This window comes from Salmo salar, chromosome 14 (assembly GCF_965601325.2).
Source record: "Salmo salar chromosome 14, fSalSal1, whole genome shotgun sequence".
In the NCBI taxonomy this organism is placed as follows: Eukaryota; Metazoa; Chordata; class Actinopteri; order Salmoniformes; family Salmonidae; genus Salmo; species Salmo salar.
Window position 1 is genome coordinate 35262472 of NC_138304.1, and position 25521 is coordinate 35287992.

General features: G+C 41.4%; 1 long non-coding RNA gene across 2 annotated transcripts; it reads right to left on the reverse strand.

Annotated features, from left to right (window-relative positions):
* Positions 1-5341: 5341 nt before the first annotated feature.
* On the reverse strand, positions 5342-25500 carry LOC106569357 (uncharacterized). Of its 2 annotated transcripts, XR_001320484.3 has the most exons (4): positions 25317-25500; positions 16142-16242; positions 6607-6683; positions 5342-5730 (listed from the first exon to the last, which is right to left on the reverse strand). It is a non-coding gene; the product is annotated as an uncharacterized LOC106569357 (long non-coding RNA). The 2 variants fall into 2 exon arrangements; XR_006758796.2 differs by lacking the exons at positions 16142-16242; positions 25317-25500 and adding an exon at positions 15098-15318.
* Between the last annotated feature and the right edge of the window lie 21 nt (positions 25501-25521).

Below are 25521 nucleotides of genomic sequence, written 5' to 3' on the forward strand. Positions count from 1 at the left end.
GTCACCATTGGCCTCCTGGTGAAACCCCTAAGTGGTTTGTATTTTTGTAGTGACTGGGTGTTTTGATACACCATCCAAAGTGTAATTCATAACTTCACCATGCTCAAAGGGATATTCAATGTCTGCTTTTTTTATTTACCAATAGGTGCCCTTAATTGCGAGACGTATGAAAACCTCCCTGGTCTTTGTGATTGAACTGCTCGACTGAGGGACCTTACAATGATCTGTATGTGTGGGGCACAGAGATGAGGTAGTCATTCAAAAACCTTGTTAAACACTACTAGCGTGTGTGAGTCCATGCAACTTATGTGACTTGTTTAGCAAATTTTTACTCTAACTTATTTAGGCTTGCCATAACAAAGGGGTTGAATAATTATTGAGAAGACATTTCAGCATTTCATTTTAAATTAATTGAACACAATTCCTACTTTGACATAATGGGGTATTATTTGTAGGCCAGTGACACAAAATCTCTGGCTGAAAAACAGCAAGATGGGGAAAAAGTCAAGGGGTGTGAATACTTTCTGAAGGCGCTGTAAATCATAAGACACTAGGGATGGTCACAGCACAGTCATGAGGGGTCAAAGTCAGTGTCCTGGGGTGACGCACGTCTCCATTCTTCTCCCCAGGCTGAACTGATGGGCTGCTGTCACTCACACCCAGCAGGGTTTAACTGACAAATTGACCACCTGGTGGGGGAGTAACAGCCCCTAACCCCTCATGGCCCAGTCAGCAAACAGCCCTCCCTAGGCAGTTCTGTCAGCCTCCCCAGGCCAGAGGAGATAGTGCTGTCTCCAACACCCTGACGGGACAGCAGGGCTGCAGCCAATCAGTCAGGGTGATGGATGTTGGAATAGACTGGGTCTAGCTGGGTCTGAGCCATGGTAGGTGATCAGCAGACTGCCTGTTTGGGGGCCTATCTGCTGCTGATCAGCCACCCATGGCTCAGGACAAGGACCAGGGGGGTATACTACAAAGCAACTTGCCTAAATATTCTGAAATATATATGTTGCTTCTTTCTTCTGATGTGAATGAAATGGGCATGGTTTAATTGACAACAACCAAATACACATATCTAGGTTTAGCTTTTTTTTTTATGAACCAGAATATCAGTAGTTATTTCTGGTTGTTTATCAAAGTTAGCTGGCTAACTCACTAATCCTGTTTGGTAGTATACCCCTCTGGTCATCTAGGGCTTGTCACATAACATAGAACATAACCTACTGTATAACACAATAGAAACACCAAAGCTAGGTTTAAAAGGTAGTTCATCCAACTGCGAACTATCCCTTTAACCTCACGGTGGTCTGTTTTACCCGGCACCCAGACGGTCTGTATATATAACTAACTGGTGTCCTTCCCTCCTATCGTCTGAGTACTGAGCTGTCTGCTCTGATCGAGAAGCTGCAGAAGAAGGCTGACACTGGTGGAGAAGAACCTCAATAAGGTACAGAACCTCATAGAACATTACAGCGCCTCACCGTTTCCCTTTACGAAAATTTAGAGGTTAGGGTGAACTTTATTTTTTGTAAACGTAGATTTCCCTTTTGAGTTAGTGTAAGCAGCACGATGAAGGCTTACCAGGCTTAAATCATATCCTAAATAGAATGCGTTTTGGGTTTTGTGTAGAAAATAAATCTGAAGTTATCATTATCCCAACACTTTAAAATGTTGGATTCTATTTTTCTAAACTAAAGAAGGGTGAGAAGAACAATATACACAGTGTACAAAACATTAGGAACACCTTCCTAATATTGAGTTGCAACCCACCTATTGCCCTCAGAACAGCCTCAATTTGTGCGGCCATGGACTCTACAAGGTGTCAAAAGCGTTCCACAGGGAGGCCGGCACAAGTTCACTCCAATGCTTCCCACAGTTGCCAAGTTGGCTGGATGTCCCTTGGGTGGTGGACCATTCTTGAAACACACGAGAAACTGTTGAGCCCAGCAGCGTTGCAGTTCTTGACACAAACCGGTGCGCCTGGTACCTACTACCATACCCCGTTCAAAGGCACTTATATCTTTTGTCTTGCCCATTCACCCTCTGAATGGCACACATACACAATCCATGTCTCAATTGTCTCGAGGCTTAAAAATCCTTCTTTAACCTGTTCACTCCCATTCATCTATACTGGTTGAAATGGATTTAACAAGTGACATCAATAAAGGAAAATAGATTTAACCTGGATTCACCTGGTCAGTCTATGTCATCAAAAGAGCAGGTGTTCTTAATGTTTTGTATCTTCGCTGTAGTTGACGTGCATATTTTTGAACCAACCACAATGTGGCAGTATATCCAATGCCCAGTAAGCGTATTGGCCTCTTGGACATAGCTTTCTGAGCTGCTACATGCATATTGTCCTGCCAGAACATTATGAAGGGAAATCAATTGCAACCATCTGAAAAGAGTATTTCCCCTAGATATGTTCAGAATAAGTGCTATTTATGTGTTAGTTTCGATTCAAACCTGCCATGTTGGAAATCATTTATTCCTTCCTCTTTATTTGGGATGTCGACCCATGTCATCCCAATTCCAGGTATGAGTAATGTTTTTTCCTAACTGTGTATGTGTGTGTTCAGCATTTGTCAGTGTATGTGCCTGTCTTGAGTCTGAGTGCTGTGTTGGAGGTATTGATCACTCTCGGTCTGAAGGTCCTCTCACGTCATCCAGTTCAGAAGCAGAGCTGTATTTATGGTGGGGTTTATGGCTGGCCTGGGCAAAGTGCACTCTGTCTGGACAGGCACATCTTGGATCAGAGAGTGCCTTATACTGGGTTGGGGGGGGGGGGGGGCCTGTGTGTGTTCATGGAGTTTGGCCACCCCACCTCCACAGTAAAGTCATAAAGGAGCTATATTCTCTTCCTCACCGACCCCACCTCTATACATACAGCCCCTAACTGACACACTGATTGCTTTATTGATCGGGGCAAAGAGTCCCGGCCCTCTCATGTGGGAAACATATTACACATGTAACATGGAGGGGGAACAATGGACTGAACAACTCAATGATGTGGTGACTCGTGTACCCAATTTGTTGTTTGAACGCTAAAGTAACATTTTATTAGCTTACACCTGTGGTTGTATGTGCAAGGAGATCGTTCAATATTGACGTCGAAATTGGACGTCTATCCACGTCCTGAGGACATTGGGAAATGCCTTCAAAACCGGCCACTAGAGGCAACAGTGAGCACTATTACCATCAAGTAGGTTTGGGTTTTGCTAGGGCTTGTGTTGACTGGGGTGGTGGATGGGCGTAATCCCATGATCCAATGACTCTGGATCAGAAAACTGCTTGTTTGTTCCCAGTTGTGGAGACTGTTTTATTTTATTTTTAACCCTATCCCAAACCTTAACCCTTACCTTAACAATTCAGAATGAGAGCAACAAAAACACCTCTAAACTTGGCGTTTGCAGAACGTGAATGAACGTCTAATTCTGCAGTGAGACTGTGAGAGCTTATTGGCATGTGTCTCCATTGCACCACAATTTAAAAAGCTACTCTAAAGTTACTATACATTTACATAATTTAGCAGAAACTCTTCTCCAGAGAGATTTACAGGAGCAATTAAGTGCCTTGCTCAAGGGCACAGACAGATTTTTCACCTAGTCAGCTCAGGGATTCAAACCAGCAACCTTTCAGTTACTAGCCTAACACTAACCGCAGGGCTACCTGGCACACACTGAGTCACATATCTATTCATGCAATACTGCACAGTGTCTGTACAGTTTATATCATACTACAGTATTATTAATACTTATCTTTTTGGGGGACTGATATCGTTGCATGATATATTTATTCATGCTTCGTTATCGATGGCTGGCAGCCTGTATTGTTGTCATAGGGGGTGTGTGAAAATTGGCCTATCAGAATCTTTCTATAGTTTTCTACATTTAATAATGAAATCCCAGTAACCCTCATTAAATGTTCATTATTCCCCATCTTTCATCGAAGATGTCAACATAATTGGTAAATACCTGGTACGAAATGGTACATAGTGACGCTTGTGTCAATGAATCTCAAAGAAACCAAAGTGTAATTGCTATGCACTTATTAGGTAGCTACTGTTTTAACAAGTCATTTCTAAGTAACTGCCTTGTAAATACCAGGCCTTAAAATAAAGGGTTACCTTTCTCTCTTTTCTCTTCAACTTGTTGTAGCTTTATAATCATTTTTAATGATTTGTACATATAATATTTCTCACCTCATTATTTATATCTTTTTTGCAGAACTCATGTTGTGAGACAAATAAATGATATACATTTTGCGATGAATTGACATAGAGAATCCACATTGCATCACAAGCTCCCATGCAGCCTCCTCAGCTGTATATATAAATCCCCACAAAAGGTTGTGTAACTTTTGACCTTATTGATGTGTATGGCTGTGGCCCACTACACGCACCATGCTTATCACCACCACAGCCTGATTGGAGTACTGAGAGCCCAAGGCAGGAGCCTGTAGGGTCACATTTACAGTGCAAATGTTATCGTTCAGATGACACTTTAAACAGTCTTTATCAATATATAGTCATTCAAGGTTTATGAGCTCTGATAAAATGCCACTAGCACTAGCTAAGCGGGGTCATTACAAAGTGTGGATGGCAGAGGTTTTTACCGTGCCTCTATCGGGGACATTTCATACTCAACAGAAATCAAAACAAACACTCGGCCTGAAAGAGGAGAGGACAGTATGGCCTCTGTAGAGGGAAAACAGTGTTATAGAGCAAACTACTCTACAGTGGGACTTTGGCAGAACCTTATCATTGTATTATCTTTGAAACAGTGGGTTATCATAATTGCTTACTTAATAATTCTATAAAGCTCTGGAAGTGCAACCTTTGGCTGGGCAGTAAACTAAAGAGCCTCAAGTGTTTTTGATGCAGAGCGAGATTGAAGAGAGACTTCTGAGAACACGGAGAGGCTATAAATGCTGTACCACCATGTTATAACCATATTTATACACTGTGTGTACAGAACATTAGGAACACCTTGCTAATATTGAGTTGCACACCCTTTTGCCCTCAGAACAGCCTCAATTCGTTGAAAGCTTTCCTCAGGGATGCTGGCCCATGATGATTCCAATGCTTCCCATAGTTGTGTCAAGTTGTCTGGATGTCTTTTGGGTGGTGGACCATTCTTGATAAACACAGGAAACTGTTGAGTGTGAAAAAGTCAGCAACGTTGCAGTTTCTTGGCACACTCAAACCGGTGCACCTAGCACCTTCTACTATACCCCGTTCAAAAGCATTTCAATATTTTGTCTGGCCCATTCACTCTCTGCTCCAAGCTCTCACTTGGATTCACCCGGTCAGTCTGTCATGGAAAGCACACGTGTTCCAATATTTTGTACCCATTTTTATGTAAATAAGTATTTGAGAAATGATTGTTTATTAAGAAAGGGAATGTAGTTCAATAAAAAAAAGTTAAAGAAGTGGGTGAAGTAGGGGAATAGGTATTTTCAATAATGCATTTCTCTGGCAAGAGCAGCAACAGAACAGGCAGAATATTGTTGGTAGTATACACATCCCACTGAGGGAAAACAACAAAGGAAACTTTCAAAATAATGATATTATATTGCAGAACATTTCAGCAAAATCCAATTTTTGTGTGATAATGTAAATACTAGCCAGAACAAATAGCTGTGGTGTAATCGGGTGACACTGAGACAGAGAGAGTAGCCGTCACACAAGCTGTCTGCTCTATCTTCTCCATCATGGTGATTAGGTCCACTCTGCAAGTAATGTAGAACAATGGAGGAGTTGTGATTAATCAACAGTTGGCTTGAACCAATCATGGTGTGCCTCTCAAACAACACATAAAATATACACATACAGGTTATTAGCACAGTGGTGGTACCGGTACATTTGGAATAAGAGCAGTTTTATCACACCCCACTTTTAACCCAGAGAAAAGCATTAGCAGGTTAGATACAATGTGGTGCATTCTATGTAGCGATGGTCTGCACCAGTTGAATGCAAGATCCATACCTGCACTGTGTTACATCCCAAAAAAACTCAATACTTTTGAGTGAGCATCTTTGCATTTATGATGTGTTTATTTTGGGTATTTTTTCCCTTTATAACATAGGATGTTTTTAATTTATGATGTGTTTTCTTTTGGTGAATTTTACCCCCCAAAAGTAGAAATGATCATGATGTATATGGCTTCACATAATCTTGCTCAAAATATATTGGAAACAATTCCTGCATTTACAGCTGTCACCTCACTGCGGTGTCATAATGTCAAGTTTTTTGGTTTTACTTTATTTTATAGAGTAAGCTCTGTGGACTATGAATATTTCAACATATTTGAATCCAATGTTCATTGCTTTAACATTACGTTTCACAATGAATTGTATCTGTTTCACTGAATTATTTTTCAGTCGAAAACCTTAACAATCAAACGCAGACTGCACATGGTGAAATCATGATTCTACTGCATGCTTGGTCTTTTAGGGATTTCTGCTTTCCTACTCTCTTTTAACTCTTTGAGTTAAACGGTCTGACCTTAATCTACATTCACACTGTATCATAGGTCTGTTCTACAAGATCCTTTTTTTCCAGGTGGTCTACGGATGGGGAAATCTCAGGCTCTCGTCATCACCTACCTCTCTATCTCTCTGTTCAGAACACTGAACTCTGAGATATTTGTGCATCGTGTATTGATTCGGGGTACAACCCTCGGCTGTAAAAGAGAGATAAAGAAGTTAGACATTAACTTTATTTTTTCAGGGGTCACATTGTGGTTTCACATAGACCTACCGACACACACACAAAAACCTGGTTCCTCTGATGGACTCTGGAATATTGACTAGTCCTGTCTCTCTCTCTCTCCCTCTCTCTCTCTCCCTCTCTCACACCCACAGGAAAAAAAAACTTTGCAGTCAGTATTTCTCTTCTCAGATAGCGCGGCCGGCAGGCAGCATTCCTGTCTATTCCCTTCAAGGTTACAGCGTGGTGGAGGGGAGAACTCTGAGCACCTGCTGCCTGCCTGCTGCTGCAGCTGCCTGAGAGGAACTGTTGTTTTGTTTCCCACTCAACTGACTGAGTGTCTTTGTTGCATTTGCTTTCTCCACACTCTCCATTGTTCCTTTCCCAGTTCTGAAACTGAAGTATAAGACAACTGAAAGGGAAAACTATAGTGGTTTAGGCACTTTGTCTTAAGCTCAGATACCATTGCACAGGGAAAAGAGCCCATCAGAAAGAACCTGGTGGTAACAGGATTGTTGTGTTAATTTAAATTAATCAATATAAATTAGGTTGTCAGGTGCTTGGAAAGTTGTTTTAATATTTAAACTACAGTGGCAGAAAATCTTACGGGCCTCCACTGTTTGTGTGAAATGTTGAAAAGTGTATACAATTTTATTTTCCAGCACTGAAGGCCAGTTTGCCCAATACCCTGAGAATACACCACCTGGTTAGGACAGCAGCACACGTCAGCTTTGCACATTTCCATTGGTGTCATTTTTCACCCAAGGTGCTGTATAGTTCACGGGTTATTTGTGGGGGAAATTATGGACCCAAACAATCAAGCTAGGTTGCCCTTACTTGCTCCCCTTTCTCTGTGTCCGAACTGGCTTCCCAAATTGTAGTTATCCCGAGATACGTCAGAATCTGTCTGGTAAACTGTGTGTCTGTATGTTTGTCAACCTAAAGAAAAATAGATATATCATTTTCTCTTCCAGACAGATAACTGGTTGGCAACAACGCTTCAGCTGCGTTAAAACAACTCTAACAGAGAGAGGGAGAGAGAGAGAGAGAGCATCCACTTAAAATAGGCATCCCCCACTGATAGGGCCTGGCTGTTATCCGCCCAGGTTGCCCTGCCCATCGGGTCCAGGAGACGGATGACGTGAGCCCCTGATAGGCTGTCTCCATGGAGGAGACGGAGAGGCGACGAGACGCCAGGCTAGACTCAGACCAGGCCGTCCTGGCTAGGACACAGAGCAGGCCAGACTAGGGTTCTGAATGACTGGGGCTGGGTGACTGGTGGTGTGGGTCTCTGGCTAGTGCTGACTGGCTGGAACTGACTGGTGGAGGGGGCCCCTTCCCGTTACTGAACCCTCTTTGGGTGGGGGGGACGAGACCCATGATGACCACAGACAGACAGCTCTCTCTCTGTTGGAGGTCACTATGACAGACAGTTTACTTTACACAAAGCCCCTGGATAGTACAGGTTAGGGGGCAGCCAGGGGGCAGGGGAGAGACCAGTCCACTGCTCTTTAGTCTACAGTAATGCTTAGCATTAGGTCACTGTTCACTGGCATAACTCTAAACCTGCAGACCCACAGACAAAACATTTGCCTTGGGTAATACTCATATTCCTATAATCTATGTAATAATATATATACTCCTGTAATTGTTATATACAGTGCCTTCAGAAAGTATTCACACCCCTTTACCTTTTCCACATTTTGTTGTGTTACAAAGTAGGATTAAAATGGATTTAATTGTCTTTTTTTTTGTCAACGATCTACACAACATACTCTGTGGAATAAAAATTCATTTTTGTAAAGGGAACGTTATGGAACATAAAACACTAATATACAGTGCAGGTTTTTCGTAATTTTAGCAAATGTATTAAAAATAAAAAGAGAAATACCTTATTTACATAAATATTCAGACCCTTTGCTGTGAGACTCAAAATTGAGCTCAGGTGCATCCTGTTTCCATTGATCTTCCTTGCGATGATTGGAGTCCACCTGTGGTAAATTCAATTGTTTGGACATGATTTAGAAAGGCACACACCTGTCTATATAAGGTCCCACAGTTGACAGTGGACGTCAGACCAAAAACCAAGCCATGAGGTTGAAGGAATTGTTCGTAGAGCTCCGAGACAGGATTGTGTCGAGGCACAGATCTGGGGAAGGGTTCCAAAAAATGTCTGCAGCATTGAAGGTCCCTCAAGAACACAGTGGCCTCCATCATTCTTAAATGGAAGAAATTTAGAACCACCAAGGCACCTACAGACTCTCAGACCACGAGGAACAAGATTCTCTGGTCTGATGAATGCAAGAATTGAACTCTTTGGCCTGAATGCCAAACGTCATGTCTGGAAGAAACCTGGCACCATCCCTACGGTAAAGCATGGTGGTGGCAGCATCATGCTGTGGGGATGTTTTTCACTGGCAGGGACTGGGAGACTCGTCAGGGTTGAGGGAAAGATGAACAGAGGAAAGTGCAGAGAGATCCTTGATGGAAACCTGCTCCAGAGCACTCAGGACCTCAGACTGGGGTGAAGGTTCACCTTCCAACAAGACAACAACCATTAACACACAGCCAAGACAACTAAGGAGAGGTTTTGGGACAAGTTTCTGAATGTCCTTGAGTGTCCCAACCAGAGCCCGGACTTGAACCTGATTGAACATCTCTGGAAAGACCTGAAAATAGCTGTGCAGTGACACTCCCCATCCAACCTGACTTGATTGGATCTGCAGAGAAGAATGGGAGAAACTCCCCAAATATCGGTGTGCCAAGCTTGTAGCGTCATACCCAAGAAGACTCGAGGCTGTAATCGGTGCATCAAGAAAGTACTGGGTAAAGGGTCTGAATACTTATGTAAATGTGATATTTCAGTTTTTTATTTGTAATAAATTTGCCAACATTTCTAAAATCCTGTTTTTGCTTTGTCATTACGGGGTATTGTGTGTAGATTGATGAAGTTTTTTTTTTTAAATACATTTTAAGATAAGGCTGTAACGTAACAGAATGTGGAAAAAGTTTAGGGTTGGGAATACTTTCCGAATGCACTGTATCTTGATTAGATAAGTATTCTACCCAGAGTCAATACATGTTAGGATCACCTTTGGCAGTGATTACAACCGTGAGTCTTTCTAGGTAATTCTCTAAGAGCTTTACAAACCTGGATAGTACAATATTTGCCCATTATTCTTTAAACAATTCTTCAACCTCTATGAAGTTGGTTGTTGATCTTTTCTAGAGAACCATTTTCATGTCTTGCCATATATTTTCATGCTGATTTAAGTCAAAACTGTAACTAGGCCACTCAGGAACATTCAATGTCATCTTGGTTAGTAACGCCAGTGTATATTTGACCTTGTGTTTTAGGTTATTGTCCTGCTGAAAGGTGGATTTGTCTCCCAGTGTCTGTTGGAAAGCAGACTGAACCAGGTTTTCCTTTAGGACTGTGCACTGCTCTATTCCTTTTCTTTTTATCCTACAAAAACTCCCAAGTCCTTGCCGATGATAACAATACCCATAACATGACGCAGCCACCACCATGCTTGAAAATTTGAAGAGTGGTACTCAGTGATGTGTTGAATTTCTGTACAGGCTTCCTTCTTTTCACTCTGTCAATTAGGTTAGTATTGTGGAGTAACTACAATGTTGTTGATCCATCCTCAGTTTTCTCCTATCACAGCCATTTAATACTGTAACTGGTTTAAAATCACCATTGACCTAATGGTGAAATCACTTATGGTTTTCCTTCCTCTCCATCAACTGAGTTAGGAAGGATGCCTGTATCTTTGATTTGAGTGGGTGTATTGATACACCATCCAAAGTGTAATTAATAGTTATATTTAACTAGGCAAATCAGTTAAGAACAAATTCTTATTTTACAATGATGGCCTACCCTGGCCAAACCCTGCCCTAACCCGGACAAGGCTGGGCCAATTGTGCGCTGCCCTATGGGACACCCGATCACGGCCGGTTGTGATACAGCCCGGGATCGAACCAGGGTCTGTAGTGACGCCTCTAGCCCTGAGATGCAGTGCCTTAGACTGCTGCGCCACTCGGGAGCATGCAACCTATTATTTGACTTGTTAAGCAAATTTGTACTCCTGACGTTATTTAGCCTTGCCATAACAACAGGGTTGAATACTTATTGAATGAAGACATTTCAGCTTTTTGGTTTTTTATTCATTTGTATAAATGTGAAAAAACATAATTCCACTTTGACATTATGGGTAATGTGTGTAGATCACACAAAATTGAAATTTCATCCATTTTAAATTCAGGTTGTAACGCAACAAAATGTGGAAAAAGTAAAGGGGTGTGAATACTTTCTGAAAGCACTTTAACTAAGGGCATGTTATGCATATACAACCAGGTAAGTAGATCTGCTTGTATGTACATGTATTATATCCATCTCATTGTGGCAGCACTGTAGAGAGCATTCTAGTCTAAATGCTGGTTTAGTGGGATCCATGCAGTCATTGGATCCATGGTCCACGGTCACCCAGGCTCTGAAATAGGTTTTCCCACTTCTGCAGCGGTGAGTTGCCAGTGATTATTTGAATGTAAGCTCGAGTGTTATTTTGTGGAAGCTGTATTCCATTGCTATGGCTGACACAGAGGGCTTGTGAAGAGCCCTGTCCCCATTCCATAGACTGTCTGTTTGGGTCTAAATGATGTGGTACATTCTGTAGACTGTCTGTTTGGGTCTAAATGATGTGGTACATTCTGTAGACTGTCTGTTTGGGTCTAAATGATGTGGTACATTCTGTAGACTGGGCCAGCAGCTCTATACCAGGTGGTCCTGTCGCTCTCGCCGTTTCTGTCGCTCTCGCGCCCTCTCTCTATCTCTCACTGTCTGGTACAACAAGGCCTTGTCCTACATATCTATCCTTGAGATGGTCTCAATGATGCTGTTAGTCACTATACAGTCATGGCCAAAAGTTTTGAGAATGACAAATATTAATTTTCACAAAGTTTGCTGCTTCAGTGTCTTTAGATATTTTTGTCAGATGTTACTATGGAATACTGAAGTATAATTACAAGCATTTCATAAGTGTCAAAGGCTTTTAATGACAATTACATGAAGTTGATGCAAAGAGTCAATATTTGCAGTGTTGACCCTTCTTTTTCAAGACCTCTGCAATCCGCCCTGGCATGCTGTCAATTAACTTCTGGGCCACATCCTGACTGATGGCAGCCTATTCTTGCATAATCAATGCTTGGAGTTTGTCAGAATTGGTGGGTTTTTGTTTGTCCACCCGCCTCTTGAGGATTGACCACAAGTTCTCAATGGGATTAAGGTCTGGGGAGTTTCCTGGCCATGGACCCAAAATATTGATGTTTTGTTCCTCGGTCCACTTAGTTATCACTTTTGCCTTATGGCAAGGTGCTCCATCATGCTGGAAAAGGCATTGTTCGTCATCAAACTGTTCCTGGATGGTTGGGAGAAGTTGCTCTCGGAGGATGTGTTGGTACCATTCTTTATTCATGGCTGTGTTCTTAGGCAAAATTGTGAGTGAGCCCACTCCCTTGGCTGAGAAGCAACCCCACACATGAATGGTCTCAGGATGCTTTACTGTTGGCATGACACAGGACTGATGGTAGCGCTCACCTTGTCTTCTCCGGACAAGCTTTTTTCCGGATGCCCCAAAAAATCGGAAAGGGGATTCATCAGAGAAAATGACTTTACCCCAGTCCTCAGCAGTCCAATCCCTGTACCTTTTGCAGAATATCAGTCTGTCCCTGATGTTTTTCCTGGGGAGAAGTGGCTTCTTTGCTGCCTTTCTTGACACCAGGCCATCCTCCAAAAGTCTTCGCCTCACTGTGCGTGCAGATGCACTCACACCTGCCTGCTGCAATTCCTGAGCAAGCTCTGTACTGGTGGTGCCCCGATCCCGCAGCTGAATCAACTTTAAGAAACAGTCCTGGCGCTTGCTGGACTTTCTTGGGTGCCCTGAAGCCTTCTTCCCAACAATTGAACGGCTCTCCTTGAAGTTCTTGATGATCTGATAAATGTTTGATTTAGGTGCAATCTTACTGGCAGCAATATCCTTGCCTGTGAAGCCCTTTTTGTGCAAAGCAATGATGACGGCATGCGTTTCCTTGCAGGTAACCATGGTTGACAGAGGAAGAACAATGATTCCAAGTACCACCCTCCTTTTGAAGCTTCCAGTCTGTTATTTGAACTCAATCAGCATGACAGAGTGATCTCCAGCCTTGTCCTCGTCAACACTCACACCTGTAATAACGAGAGAATCACTGACATGATGTCAGCTGGTCCTTTTGTGGCAGGGCTGAAATGCAGTGGAAATGTTTTGGGGGGATTCAGTTCATTTGCATGCCAAAGAGGGACTTTGCAATTAATTGTAATTCATCTGATCACTCTTCATAATATTCTGGAGTATATGCAAATTGCCATCATACAAACTGAGACAGCAGACTGTGAAAATTAATATTTGTTTCATTCTCAAAACTTTTGGCCACGACTGTACAGCCTCACCTTAGGTCCTGTGCATCTTCCCACCACGCTACTTTGTGTGAACTGTTTCGAGCTACACTTAAAGACACAATTTGGGGTTTTGTTTCAATTTCAGCCCAATGGCTCAATGCCACAACCTCAAGCAATGAGCAAGTCAACAAACCCAACACTGACTATAAAGTACAGATGATAGTCACTGCTGATATAGTGAAAGGTTGTGAAAGCGTCATACTATGAGCTCTTAAAGTGTCGGAAATAATACCTTTTATTTTATTTGACCAAAATCTACTACATGTGTCCCAACAAGTCCAGCACTCCTAATACAGCCAGTATTGGATTACAGATTACAGAGTATTTATCGAGATAGCTTCCGCTTTGCAGATAGGATAGTGACAACACTTATCTCTAGATATTCCCTTATCAAAAAACAATTTAGCACGAGAAACCAACATTAACCCAGATTTTCGCTGTGCCGAGTGCTTTTTCTTTACCCTCCTGGGTACAAGGGTCTGTTTGCACTGTGCACACCTCCATCTGCCTGGCTGGCTGCATGGAAACATTACCGATACTTCAACATTGCTTTAACATTTATTTTATATTGCTTTAACACTCTTTTTTATGTTGCGATTATGTTCATATTAAGGCTTTAGGACTTTGAAATCTGAATCCATTCTTTCTGGCTTCCGAAAGCTTGGATGAAATATATAAAGAAACATTTGTGAGGTGGACTTAATGTGCAAACAGTATTGGAGGGAGGGGGGTGGAGATGGCCAAGCTTGTCGGGGGTTTGAGGCGGGGTGAGGGAGGTCACAACCGGACATGGAGTCTATGGTTCACCATGAGGTTATCCTGACCTGAGTTTGGATTCTGACAGACGTATCAATAAAAAAACAAGCTGGGAGGGAGGTGTGTGTTTGTGTGTGAGAGCGTATGTGCATGCGAATGTGCAAGTGTGTTTGTTTCTGTATGTGTATGTGACGGTGTAGTAAGATGAGGGGGAGCAGCTCCAGTTCTATGCTGATCAGCATCTAGCAAAGGTGTCTGTCAAGGATTGAGCCTCTTTCTGTGTGGAGCCACAAGGCTGTCTGGGGGAGCGGAGCCAGTGGGGGATAGATCGCCCATACTCCTGTTCCTCTGACCCTGGAAGGCTAATAGGCCTGCCTGGATGCCACAGACAGCACTATATGTGTGAATACCACAATATAATAAGTCACTATTGGAGCTGTATGAAAACCACTATATAATAAGTCACTATTGAAGCTGTGTGAATACCACAATACAGTAAGTCACTATTGGAACTGTGTGAATACCACAGTATAGTCAGTCACTATTGGAGCTGTGTGAATACCGCAGTATAATAAGTCACTATTGGAGCTGTGTGAATACCACAATATAATAAGTCACTATTGGAGCTGTGTCAATACCACAACATGCTAAGTCACTATTGGAGCTGTGTGAATACCACAGTATGATAAGTCACTATTGGAGCTGTGTAAATACCACTGTATGATAAGTCACTATGGGAGCTGTGAATATCACAGTATAATAAATCACTATTGGAACTGTGTGAATACCACAGTATAATAAGTCACTATTGGAGCTGTATGAATACCACAGTATAATAAGTCACTAGTAAGACTCCTAAAATTGTATTTCTCAAGGATGTATTTTGTCTTTTGTAATATAACCACCTGTTGAGAGGCCTGTGGTGTGTGGTAAAAAAAAATTAAACAAGGTGATACATGCATTGTTAATGTGTCCAATAAGCATGGAGTATTTGTTTTTGCCCTGGATTATGCCTGTAAAAAGAGTCTGCAGGTGCTTGGACCAGGGACACATGTCTAGTGGCCGTGTTAAATATTAACACAGCCCTATAACCACGTTACTGATTGACGCCTCTTGTTCTTGGGACTCTTGCTCACCTGTGCGGCATGGCATCGGTGGGTCGTCCACACACAAGTCGTGTTATCCAGTAGGAACATCTCCCTACAGGGAGCAGAAGTGTACATGCGTAACCTCCCATTTAGGCCCGGCCTCTTTTATTCTCTCTGTCTCTCTCTCTGTCTTTCTCTCGTTCTCTCTCTTCCTCACTTCCATATACCATCCTTCTCCCCTCTAACCTGTCCTCTTTCCAGTCCTTCACTGACTGGAACCTATGAGCAACCTTCAAAGTGACTCTTATCCTGTGCACCATAAAACGCTAAAGCGTAAAAATGACTTGTGCAAAGTGTAGGAAGCCCTGGTTGACATTTAGTGCCTCTAGTGCTTTCCCCCGGGGCAAAAGTCTGTTCTCTGGGGAACCTTTGATATATGATACACGACACTGTAGCACATGTATGGCGAGACATGTCAGTGTCAGATGATGAAAGGTTGAAGTAATCGACTGGAAGGCCTATGTTCATGTGTCACACAGATACAGTAGAATCTTAATTTGATCAGTATTTTGTTGCTGACACTTTCCTGCACTGCAGGAAATGAAGATTCGTGATTTACATAAATTAACTGAAAACCTGCACTAACACACAGGTATATTAACAGTATTGCGCTTTTCACGTTGCCAAATTTTGGCCAGCTAATAGCCTAATTACTGCTCAAGCAACATTATAGACTAAACATTCAAATCCAGTTGTTGCAGCAATACTAGTCAAATTAAGATCCAACATCTGAACTGTGTATGTGTCATACAGTTGGACTCTATCAAATAATGCACACTTTCTTTTGTGAGCTAAATGAACCTGCCTCTCTCATTGGGTTGTAATGGACTTGCTACAACATCTAGTCACACAATATGAGGAGCTTTTTTGTATATTTGGTTAGTTTGCTTCAAGTCATAAGCCATATGTTTGCTGGTAACCTATACGGAAACCATCTCTTTATTCTTGGAAGGCATGTTTCTCTTGAATACCAGTGTTGGTACATTGGTACGCTGTAGTGGGACAAACAGGCACTTTCTCAGAACTACCTACCGTCACTACATCTTTACCCATTGTTCCTAGGTGAGGCAGCTTTGAAGTGGGCCAGAGGAGAGAATGTGTTGTTGTTCTAGTCAACATCTCCCAACAGTTGGCTGTGGAGAGAGGTGAGGTCAATGATTTATTAGCCTATAGGAACCCTGGGAGTTATCAGCCTCACACAGGTGCCGTAAATATAGAAACGTTTCTGCTTGTTGACGTTCTTAGACATTTCAACCAGTGAATTGGTTAACAGGGATGTGTTTGCCATAAACCGCTCCTTTGTAAAATATCTATCACTTATAGAAAACATAGTTTTAACACTTCAAGCCGATCTCAAGATTAGTGCCTCTAATTTATTTTTTATTCCTGGTCTTTGTAACATGTTTTGCCAGTCATTATTTGATACTAACTTTGAAATGAAGTGTGACTTTGTCCCACCTTATTATTATCTCAACGTTGATAACATTTGATCCAACATGTTGCGACGGATATGTCATTATCCAACTTGTTATGGACAGTCTAGGACACATCATGATGTCAAAGAGCAGCATTTCAGATAAATGCTGTCATTTTCCTCCTATCCCATCGGTTCCCATCATTATCAGGGCATGGTAATCTAGTTCCATGCTGTGTTGTTGGAGCTTAGTAGACACGCACACACTCCTCGTCCACAGCGCCTGGAGCATCTAGATGCTCTGTGAGTCTGAGCTGTGTGTTCTCTCTTGTTCTCTAAACATTTATCTACGTGAGCCAGCACCTCTAGGCTGTATACCTGGGTCTATCAAAACAAATCACACACAATGCCCAAGGTTTGTCTTTGTAGAGGGTGGGAGGGGGTGGTAAGTGGTAGGGGAGGGGGGTGTAAGGAGAGGTGGGGTGTCAAACAAGAGTCCTGGGTAGTGGATCAGTGGATGAGAGAATATTAATGTAAGTACTCAAACATATATGGTTTTAGAGACGTTGGAACTATAAGGTTCTATCTGCGCCAAGCATAGTTCTGAGATATTGAGCATCAATGTTTTCACATCCCAGATCTCAGAACTATTTTGAAGTGAATTCTTCTTTCTTAAAGTGATAGTTCCCTAAAATGAAAAATACACTATAACCTATGGATAACTAGCAACATTGCTAAAGCTTAGCCGTGGATGAGTAAACTGATATATTATTCTGACACCCAAAGTCAGTAAACTACTTGCTAGATATCAATAAAATGTGGTACATTTGTAATTTGGGTGAAATACCCCTTCCATGGCGTTTTTTTAATTGATATAGAAGAAGAGAAAAACAGCAATGCCTCTCCCAAGGGCCTTAAACATGCTCTACGGCACCTTTTATTTATTTATTTTTACCATTAAGAGCTTACATTCTTCTGAAAAAGTGGTGAAAAAACATTGAATGAATTGAAAAAGATGATCTATGATATGAATAATCAAGGACTTAGGACTACAAAGCAAAATGGATAGTTTTCAGATAATTAGTATTGTCCATGATCCAGATCTCAGAACGGGTTTGTGATGTCTTCCTCTTTCCTGGCTCAATAAGTATATAACCTTACATACATGTATCTTTTATTGACATCCCAGTATTGTGTGATTGGATTGCAGATAGAACCTAATAGCACAAAGTTAAAAGGTGTTTGCGCAGATTTAACTTTCAGGTTGTTCATATATTTGATCATAATTTGTATAATTTTTTTATCTGACATACTGTATCTCACATGTAAAGGACCACCTAAAGAGCAACTCTACGTGAATAACTCATCTTTGACCAAAATGTCAAATAGAACCAAGGTTCCAAAATGGTAATTCAGTTGCTATTCTGTTCAATCCAGGAAATAAATGAAAATGTATTAAATATGGGCCATGAGGATCATTTTTTTATAATATATATATTTTTCAAATAAGTCTGTCTTTACACATACAGTACCATGTTTTCCTTACACATTTGCAGGCAGGTAGCCTAGCGGTAAAGAGCGTTGGGCCAGTGCTTCAAGTCAACTTTTAAAGTGTTGACTTTGCATGGTATTTATGTTATGGCTATATACTATGAGACATGTTATACTGAGGACCCAGTCCCAACCTTGTGAAATCAGAAAAGAACAGCTTTAAAGGGAAGGACTGGGAATTTAAAAACCAATCAGTTACGGTGAAGTGGAAGGGAGGTGATATATTGTTTTTCAGTCAGACCTGGAGTCATTGCATGTCTTTTCTCCTGTAGTGTAGGTAGGGACCATAACCATGCTGCAGGTATAATGCTCCCACCATGAGCAAACAGTTCCGGACAAACAGAGGGAGCTGTGGGCGCTATGGCTCTGCCTGGTACAGCACACTGAGGATGGAGACGTAGGCACAAAGGAAAGTGGATGATTGGTCTGTTTGATGGAGATCTGATAAAAATTATAATTGGAGCATGTAGAATGCATATGTTGACTCTTTTCAGTCAAACAAAGACTCTATCACGCCATAAACTGGACTGAATTAGCACCTCAATGTTTTGTTGTCTGGGCAACTGGGGGTAAAGTAAAGAGGTAAGGAGGAAGAAACCCCTGCAGTCATGTGGATAGTTGGAATGTGTCAGGGATTTCTTCGTCGGAGGACGATATGGCGAAATCATCGTCGGAAAAAGATGACCAATATGCAGCAGAGTTGATATAGTTCATTTTGAACATTTAATAAACTCAAAATGAATATACAAAATAACAAAAACGAACTCACGATACACTGACAGTCCTGTTAGGCTTACACACGCTAAACACGAAACAATCTCCCACAAATACACAGACAAACACACCCAACTAATATAGGACTTCCAATCAAAGGCAACACCACACAGCTGCCTTCAATTGGAAGTCCACCCCAATCAACTCAACATAGAAACAGATCAACCAGACTACACATAGAAATACATCAACATAGACCATAACTCAAAGACCCGGAAATAATAAATCAAACGCCCTCCTAACTAACACACCACCCTGAACCACATAAAACAAATACCCTCTGCCACGTCCTGACCAAACTAAAATGACAATTAACCCTTATACTGGCCAGGACGTGACAGAATGAATGTTTTATATTTTCATGTGTGTGGAAGGGTAGACGTGTGTGTCTCTGGGTGTCTGTATGTGCTTGCATAGTGTAGCCGTTTGAGGTGTCTGAGACGAGGTCATACGGTCATGGAATGACGAGGGGAAACGTTGCCACATGATAGCGGCCATGTTTGTCTGGTTGAACTCTGCTGTGTTTTCAGTAGCCACATGTTATCAGTTCTGCCGGGCCCTTGTTTGTTCTATACACTCAAACAGCCTCACACACATTTGAATACATTTTCTAGGGGAAACAAAGAAAGTGATTCTGTGAATGTCTGTGGAGAAGGTCAAGGTTCTTGGCTAGAGTTGTGCATTTCAACAGAATAGTGAAAGAGGGCAAGACCTTTGAGTTTTGCAATTTGTTACAATTGGATTGGTCATCAGTGTTTGTAAAATTTCGCCAAAAAGTATTGCCTTTACTCACAACACCAAAGACCAATTTGGTGCTAATGTCAGCTATGGTACTAGATACTTTTACTCTTTCAGGCTTTGAGATTCTGACATTTTTCCCAGCTATTTCAATTGCAACACAAATCTCCATAATCCACCTAATTTAGGTACAAAACAGGTATGTACACTTTCTGCACTACAACTACAACAATTAACAATGGACAAGTGGATAGTTAATTAATCTCACTCCCCTCTCATACAGTATCTCCCAAATGAGCAGTAGATCCACTAGGTATAATACAATTCAATGCCCAGGCCTTGATACCAGCCGAGAGGCCTGTGTATGACAAGGTCTGAATCTGCAGCTGCTCTTCTCCTCTGCACCTGTGTCTGTCTGCCTCTGTCTCTCGGCCTATCCACTCTCGACCCCCCTCCCCCAACTACCACCCAGACCATCACTATCTAATGACGTCACCTCTGTCAAGGCTGCTCTTTTTCTCTGGCGTGCTGAACCTCAAAACAGCTGATTCAGGGAAAGTCACAGTGTGCTCTGGAAACCTGACCTTCTGCTAAGACAAAACACAGAGAGGGACTGGCTCTGGCTGGCGCGCTAACAGGATGGTGATGACGGGGATGTTAACGTGGAAATAATAACACAGTGTTGCTAGGGCTTGGAAAACCAAACCTCCTCTGTTAGCTGTGATTTCACAGACCCAATACAAAGTGTTCGTTTAAAGGCCGTGTCCAGCTGAAAAAAGATTAGTAATTCATGGGTTATTACAGGAAATGATCATTTTAAAATGTGATTTCTTAGTTCATTGGTGCTTAGCTACTATGGTACTTAGTATTTATTCTGTAAAATAAAGTGCTGCCCTATCATCTTTGTAGAAGAGGTAACTAAAATAAATTGTAGACTGGATCAGCCAGTCTGCCGTTGTAACCCCCGCCCTCAAAATTGTAAACCTTCAAAATGACAGTGCTTTCTTATTGCCTTCAATTTGTGTGAGTGTTGAATTATACACCTCAGGCTTATTTGGTTAGGTTGTGTAATGGCTTTTTACACACTTGAGTCACATGGATGATGGATGGATGGAGGGCTCATCTGGGGCCCATCCTTGGAGGAGTATCCCAGGAGGAGCCCTCTGGCTTGGGATTGTGAGGGACTGGATGACCACGGACCTCCACCACTGGAGCTAGCCCCCCACACTGACAAGGTTAGAGGGGCAGGAACCAAGAGAGAGAGAAAGGTAGCACTAGAAGAAACACCATATCTGGAGCTGGTATGCCACCATTCAGACCACACACCCAGAGAAATTCACTTTGCAACAAATATGTGCATGCAACTTGAAATGACTATCTACCATTATAAATCTACACCAATGCATGTTATATGATTAGATTTAGCCCTAAGTAACCTCTGTCACCATATCAAGTTTTGTCAGTGACAAGACCAGTGATTCACATAGACATATCTAATTGTCTGTCAGACTAGATTTATTTATGTGTGTCATACCCTGTCCCTCTAGCCTCGTAATTACCAGCCTGATTACAAACCGCGAGACCAGGCGGTTTGCGAAGCTACTGTCCCTCCTCCAACTACACCGGAACGATCAAGCCCTTGTTTGCTTTATTAGGACATGAGAGGAAATGCAAAAAAAATTGTTAAGATCAACACTGAGGTGACCCAAGAAATGCTGGTCTAGAAAGAAGTCATGGAGAATAGTTTGGCCCCAGTTAAGCCCAATTTTGTGACCTCTTTTTGGCAGGTGTAAAATTGACAAAATCATAATTAAGTAAGCAAACTAAAATTCAACATCACTTTCTCCATTGAGTTAACATTTTTTACATATTTTTTTTTTAACCTACATTACATAATCAGATATACATTTGGGAGTTACACATTATTATAAGCATACAGATGCAGGATCTTAATTTGAGCCATTTTTCTACAGCAGAAAAATGTGCCTGCAACAACAGGAAATTTGAATTATAATGTGGATTATAATTAATGGACATTTTTGTAGGGGTTGATACATTCTTTAAGCCTGAAATTTTAAAGTGGAAATTACCAACTTCAGAAGCCTTTTAAAACCTCATACACTACACGTTTAAAATGTCCTGCATTGCAGGAAAGTTCTCCTGCAACAGGGTGATCAAATTAAGATCCTACATCTGTAAGAGGTTGCATAAAAAGATACTGAACCTCATATCTACATTGTATCTCATATAGTTGCTGGCTCCTCTGTAACTCCTATCTACCCTGTATGTCATCATTATGATTATATACAACCCAATTAATAAACAGAGCCAAGGTCAAGACATGAGAGGCAACTGGGTCAAACACACCCATGTCACCAACCTGTGACGTCATCACTACGATAGACTGATACGTATGGAGACACTACTACAGACTGGCTGTTTCCCTCACTGTCTGATGCAAGACTGGTTTGTCTGAATTTCAATAGTTCTCCTTTTCCCCTATTGGGCCATACTGTTTAACTTGCTTATTTTATGTTCCTGTTTTTTACGACTTTGCTATGTGACACCAATCCCCTAGGGTCATAAATACAGCACTAAGCTCAGCTAACACTCCCTTCTTTTTCAGTACAATTAGATGGAGAGGAGTGTAGTTGGTCATAGACATGTGTTTCTCAAATTTGGTTCTGTGGACCCCAAGTTGGTGCACGTTTTGGTTTTTGCCCTAGCACAACACAGCTGATTCAAATGATCAACTCATCATCTAGCTTTGATTATTTGCACCCCTTGGGGTCCCAAGGACCGAGTTTGGGAAACGCTGTATAGACAGTGGTTCATCACATGACCCAGCTAGGGTGTAGCTGACTGGCTGTGGCAGTGCAATAATTCCGGGGAAGTTGTTAGCCAGCGCAGCTAGCTTGCCACCAATCTCCTGGCCTCTTACACACACACACACACACACACACACACACACACACACACACACACACACACACACACAGACACATTCACAATCGGACAGGTAAGGGCGTTTCGTTTCATGGGCGAGCCCTGGAAAGCAGCAAGGACAGTTCACACTGTGGAAATGACAAAGGTTGCTTTTACACACGTCCTGCCTCGCTTAATCATCTACCACTCCAAACAGCCTCCCAGCCCTCAACCTGATGCTCACCCACCACATCCCAGCAGCCACTGGGGCAGCCCCCATGGGAGTTGTCACTAACTAGCCAAGCTGCAAAGCCGGAAGTTCTACAATTTCTCTCTTAAAATATTTATTATAAAACTATCCCTAACCTTAACCACACTACAACCACACTGCTAAATGTATGCATTGTCCTAACTTTAAATTAAACCCTAAAAGCTACTTTTCGTTTCAATTCATTGTCACAATATAGTCAATTTTGACTTAGCAGCTTGGCCATATAGTGACAACTACACTCCATATAGTGACAACTACACTCCATATAGTGACAACTACACTGGCCATGCAGCCATGTGAAGGTACACAGACAGACAGACAGACAGACAGACAGACAGACAGACAGACAGACAGACAGACAGACAGACAGACAGACAGACAGACAGACAGACAGACAGACAGACAGACAGACAGACAGACAGACAGACAGACAGACAGACAGACAGACAGACAGACAGACAGACAGACAGACAGACAGACAGACAGACAGACAGACAGACAGACAGACAGACAGACAGACAGACAGACAGACAGACAGACAGACAGACAGACAGACAGACAGACAGACAGTCAGTCAGTCAGTCAGTCACAGGCATAAAACTTAATTGTGCTGTGCCTGCCTTCCATAAAGCATGTGTAAATAGGTCATTTCATTTTTTTAAATCCCCAAACCCTGCAGAGGCAGTGAAGAGATTAATCAAATACAGGAAATGACTTTCACAGCCTCCATAATGGGACACAGAGTTTTATTTGGCTCCCAGAACAAATCCCAGCTCTTCCTCCCAATGCCCAAACTATTTACATAGTCAGACCTATACACTGTAGTAACTGGGAATCTGAATAATGTATGTGACATGGAAGGTTAGATATCAGTTTTAGCCAATAAATTGTCAATGGCGTTATCACACTGCATATTATGTCATCAAGGTCATTGGTCAGTTCAATAACAATCCATTATCAGCCATATTAAACATGCCAAATGAAATCAGATTGTATGTATCATTTTATAGTACACTCCAGGGCTAAAATATAACGTGAATACACTTAGAAATATGTGGAAGACAAGTATTTATTTGTCTTGAGTCTTAACATCATGACACATGAGAGAAATGTAAAGATGGCAGCATAACTTGACTAGAAACACTGACAATAGCTTGAATAGCTCACGAGTTGTGCAGCGGTCTAAGGCGCTGCATCTCAGTGCTAAAGGAGTCACTACAGACACCCTGGTTCAAATCCAGGCTGTATCACGACCGGCAGTGATTGGGAGTCCCATAGGGTGGTGCCCAGCGTAGTCCGGGTTTGGCAGGGGTAGGCAGTCATTGTAAATAAGAATGTGTTCTTAACTGACTTGCCTAGTTGAATAAAAGGTTCAATAAAAAAATATATATCCAAAAACAGCTTATTAGAACTATGTGTATATCTGCACCCCACAGTCAAGAGGAGGGGAGAACCTGCTGATCACGTGGTATGTTGATCGAATTCATTTTCACTCTTCGTTTTTGCAATATTCAATAGGCTAGTTAGTATAATTGCAAACAGTTAACCATAATAAGCGTGGCATTAATTATGTCATTTGGATTTAATCAAACCATGGGGTTTTCTTCAAGAAAATAATAACAATTAAATAGCATTTTATTTTCTATTCATATTCAATTACCGTCTGTGGATTATCTCGATTAATGCCATAAGCCATTTTCTTTACATTAGACTGTGAGTGTGTCATTCTTTTGATTGATTGATTGAGCTCACTGCCAGCAGCATCCTCAAACCTCCCAAAATACGAGAGAGAAATTGTCCAGTAATTTCGAGAAAGAGGAACTTACAACGAGAAATCCCATTGCTTCCGTTGGTTATCGTTATCTTGTATTTTTATCACCCTTTTGTGAGATTAAATGGACACTCAAAAGGTAATGATAAAATGCTGTATTACATTTGTTACATTCCCTCTAGATACGTGTATCTTATTGTTGTCATAATCATTGTTGTAATAGCATAGTAATAATAATAATAATAATAATAATAAATGTTATTATAATTATAATGTATATGTCTGGATTATGAAATTGAATATTAACATTATATGATACCTAAAAAGTCATACCACAACAGTCTTGGCAATGACTTGGGATTCAACAAGATTGCTACTAGCAATTAAAATACAATTCTACAAAACATCAATAACTAACTGCAACATTTTCGTTCAATTTGCTAACACAGAAAAAACAACTCCACTTGATCTAATCAGTCTATTGAGAAGCAATTGAGACAGAGGTAAATAATTGAATAGGCTAGACTAAATGTCTAAATGCTGTTTTTATTTATTTTATTTATTTAAGCTTTATTTAACTAGGCAAGTAACAAGGTAGACATGTTTTACAAATCGCTGATTGTTCCTCATTCATCATAAACTCGCACCTTTGTTGACATTATTACACCACCGACTTAATGTACGCCATTCAATAATACCATAAATTATTTGTAGGCCTAGCTTTGAAAGACGTTGTGTATGAAACCAACTAAAAGTGATTTACCTGTTGTTTTGATGATATTTCCACACTGTGAGGCACTCTGAAATTGTGAAAATTATGATAATGCCATTTTTTTGTAACAGCTGTTTCAAAAAAATGCCTGGAATTTCAGCCTGTTCAGGTGGGATGGAACTTTTGACCCAAATCATGGTATCACCATGTGATCTGATCATAATAGACCAACGACTGTTCATCTGGGTAAAGGGAT